Here is a 4,089-nt window from a genome sequence, read left to right on the forward strand (position 1 = left end):
AGCTTGGACAACCCATTTTGTCACCTGTTGAAAGAATTCAGAGACAACTTCATAACAACCTGCAGGCACCAGACTTTGAAGATATATCTACCGGTGATGGAACTGTTACTCTAATTTATGCAAGGAACCAATACATTCCACCTAATGAGAATGGTCTTGGAGCGATGTTGTTCATACCATCTCACCAACTACTACAGAATGCTCGATGTCGGTTATTTTCAATGGCAGAAGATAATGTCTCTTGTTCAATGTATGTTCCCGTAGAAAATTCACATCTGTAAGTGAATTTTGAGATGCATGCATAAAATTTAAATTGGTATGTGAAGCCAACTCTTACTGTCAGTTAACCAACATTACACTAGCTAGACAATAAGAGTTGGCTTCATATACCATTTTGAATCTTATGCATGCATCTCAAAATTCAATTACAGATGTGAATTTTCTACATAACATACACTGAACAAGAGACATTATCTTTTTCCATTGGAGTTAACAGACATCGAGCATTCTGTAGTAGTTGGTGGTGGTACAAAGAGCATTGCTCCAAGAACAATCTCATTAGTTGGAATGCATTGGTTCTTTGCATAAATTAGAATAACAGTTTCATCACCGGCACATATATCTTCATATGTTGGTGCCCGTAGATTGTAATAAAGTTGCCTCTGATTCTTGTAACAGGAGACAAAATGGGTTGTCCAAGCTCTGATGTCTTTCTTTTGGGGATACTATCAGGATTTCGGAGAGGATCTTTGCTTGTTTTCCCTAAGAACCGGTGAATGTTATTTCACAAAATAATAAGGTATTAATACAACTGATCTTTCTTCTTTGGGGTTAAGTTTTTACTATTGGAATAGTCAAAGTGTAGTTGTACTGGTCAGTTTATATCTTTATTGAACATCTAAATTACTTGTAATTTGTTAATGTCAGTTCATTCAGTAAAGAAGTAAGTTTTCGAAGCTAAGGGGAGACGCAATAATTAATGGTCAATACTTTATGAACAAAATATTGGGTTTCTTTCCTACTCATAGACCATTAATTATCACCCTTAAGCTTCGAAAACGTACTTCTATATTCAATGAACTAACATTAACAAATTACAGTTAATTTGAATTTTCAATAAAGATGTGAACTGACCAGTACAACTATACTTTGACCATAGCAATAGTAAAAGCTTAACCCCTAATAGGAAAGATCTATTATATTAATATCTTATTGTTTTGTGAAATAACATTCACCTTTTCTTAGGGGAAATAGACAAACATTTTCTCTGGAATCCTGATAGTATCCCCAAAAGAAAGAGATCAGAGCTTGGACAACCCATTTAGTCACCTGTTGAAAGAATCCAGAAACAACTTCATAACAATCTGCAGGTACCAGACTTTGAAGATATATCTACCAGTGAAGAAACTGTTACTCTAATTTATGCAAGGAACCAATACATTCCACATAATAATGAGATTGGTCCTTAAGCGGTGTTCGTACCACCACCACCTACTACAGAATGCTCGATGGTTGTTAACTCCAATGGCAGAAGATAATGTCTCTTGTTCAATGTATGTTCTTGAAGAAAATTCACATCTGTAAGTGAATTTTGAGATTCATGCATAAGATTTAAAATGATATGTGAAACCAACTCTTATTGTCTGTAAACCAACATTACACTAGCTAGACAATAAGAGTTGGGTTCACATGCCATTTTGGATCTTATGCATGCATCTCAAAATTCACTTGCAGATGTGAATTTTCTACCGGAACAAACATTGAACAAGAGACATTATCTTTTTCCATTGGAGTTAATAGACATCGAGCATTCTGTAGTAATTGGTGGTGGTACAAAGAGCATCGCTCTAAGAACAATCTCATTAGGTGGATTTATTGGTTCTTTGCATAAATTAGAGTAACAGTTTCATCACCAACAGATATATCTTCAAAGTCTGGTGCCCGCAGATTGTTATAAAGTTGCCTCTAAACAGGTGACAAAATGGGTTGTCCACACTCGGATCTCTTTCTTTTGGGGACACTATCAGGATTCCAGAGAGAATCTTTGTCTGTTTTCCCTTTTCCCTAAGAAAAGATGAATGCTATTTCACCAAACAATAAGGTATTAATACAATAGATCTTTCCTCTTTGGGGTTAAGCTTTTACTATTGGCATAGTCAAAGTATAGTTGTACTGGTCAGTTTATATCTTTATTGAAAATCCAAATTACCTGTAATTTGTTAATGTCAGTTCATTGAGTAAAGAAGTAAGTTTCCGAAGCTTAGGGGAGACGCAATAATTAATGGTCTATGAGCACGAAAGAAACCCAATATTTTGTCCATAAAGTATCATATAGTGATTACTTCCCTACGGCGTATTTGGTAAAACCCTGAATGTGTTTTGACAAGCACATCACAATAATCGGGAAATGAAAGGAATTTCCGACGTAAAAATAAATCTGAGAGCCGTGAATCTTGATACATGCTTATCAAGTTGTCTTAGAGTTCATGGTATAAGTGATTCTTTTGAATATTAAATACTAATATCAAACAACCACTTGGAAAGCGGGACAATCCTAATCCATAACCCACCGCCATTGCAGCAATCAATTGCGTGATCTCTGTCATTGCATTCGCGACCTTAGTGTCAACAATGTCACCCATCTTTGAAACAGAACTTGCTACCCTTCCATGGATCCTTTCAACGCATCAATTTCCTTGAGCATCTCATGCAACACGTATTGTGGTCACCCACCTTATCCCAACCAGAAACACCTGTCTCTAGTACCAATGATAAAGCCCCAATTTATTGGGAAAGTTTAAAGAGAAAACAGAAAAAGTGTTCTACGGAATAGTTCCAGAACAAACACCTTCAAGAGAGAAAACAGAGAAAACTTGTTTTACTTGACTTTCAATTCTCAAAAAGTGAGTCAATCTCCACAATTACAAGCTAATATAGTCATTGAATCTCCACTAAGAAATTGGCGGGAAGAGTTGTGATAACTGTTTCCTGGGGCAGTGGAAATTAACATATTCTAGAAGTTTCCTATTTTTGCTGCCTAATTTGAACTAAACTAATTCAACTGAAATGGAAAGGGTATTTAATAGAATGCTAAAACAGAAAAGTATTTTAAGTTGAAACATAACGGGACCGGGGGGTCTTAAGTTATTTATCCAGTTATTACTGCTTGGGAAGGTGCATCTACAAAGATTAAGTTGCTAATTACATCTATCTCATAAATTTTCTATGAGGTTAAGGGTTTTGGACTTACAACCGCACAAAACAGAAGAAAGAAATCTGCAAGACATTGAATAGGAAGACACTAGTTTTCCACATTTTATAACCCTTATGCTTAAGAAAGGATCTGATTCAGAATGTGCATCATACTTGCTGAGACAAGTTAAGTGTTCTATACATGGGCGAAATTATTTTTACCATTTGTTTCTTCCATCTGAATGCAGATGTCTGAGGCTGATCTTGCTGAACCTATGGCTGATATGTTATTCATCTCCTCTTCAAGACAAGCTGAAGAGCCTCCTGACCAGAAACCTTTACTCCAACTTCTAGCTTTTGGTCATCACGAGCCGGCTTCATCTCAAAAGGTAACTGAGAGCTTTGTATTTCTCCATTAGCATGTTTGGGAATATAGCCATCTAGTGTCTGCCTAGTCCGCCATCTTAGTTCACAAGCATTGCAGAACACTGGCTTTTCAGGTGGCCCATTTCTCCAATTGGAGGTTTCTGTTTGACTTCACAATTAATTAGTGTTTATATTGAGACAAAATAAAAATTCTTACAGGTCAGAAAATTATCTCAGAAACTAAAGCACAATGATCATAGAAAATAAAGAATTCTGTAAAAAGGTATAGAATGTATTGCGTGAGAACAGAAGCATCACAAAACTAGAGTATGCATAGTGGGAAATGGCAAAAAAAAAAGAAAATCTTTCTGTGAAAAAACTAAAGCACAATGATCATAGACAATAAAGATTTCTGTAAAAAGGTATAGAATGTATCGCACGAGAATGGACGCGTCGCGAAACTAGAGTATGCATAGCAGGGAATTTTTTTGGGCAAAAACAAGAGGAAATATCTTTCTGTGAAACATGCAT

The 4,089-nt window shown here is 35.9% G+C and overlaps 1 non-coding gene across 23 annotated transcripts in view; it reads right to left on the bottom strand.

Annotated features, from left to right (window-relative positions):
- LOC107840313 overlaps positions 1-4,089 on the bottom strand; it is a 57,280-nt gene that overhangs the window by 27,558 nt on the left and 25,633 nt on the right. For 21 of the 23 annotated variants that reach the window (XR_007043766.1, XR_007043767.1, XR_007043778.1 and 18 more), the window contains one exon: positions 3,415-3,719. This is a non-coding gene — a transcript (uncharacterized LOC107840313). Of the gene's footprint in view, positions 1-3,414; positions 3,728-4,089 lie in introns of all 23 variants that reach the window. The other 2 variants (XR_007043765.1, XR_007043769.1) reach the window with 1 other exon arrangement.

Source organism: Capsicum annuum, chromosome 8 (genome assembly GCF_002878395.1).
Source record: "Capsicum annuum cultivar UCD-10X-F1 chromosome 8, UCD10Xv1.1, whole genome shotgun sequence".
In the NCBI taxonomy this organism is placed as follows: domain Eukaryota; kingdom Viridiplantae; phylum Streptophyta; class Magnoliopsida; order Solanales; family Solanaceae; genus Capsicum; species Capsicum annuum.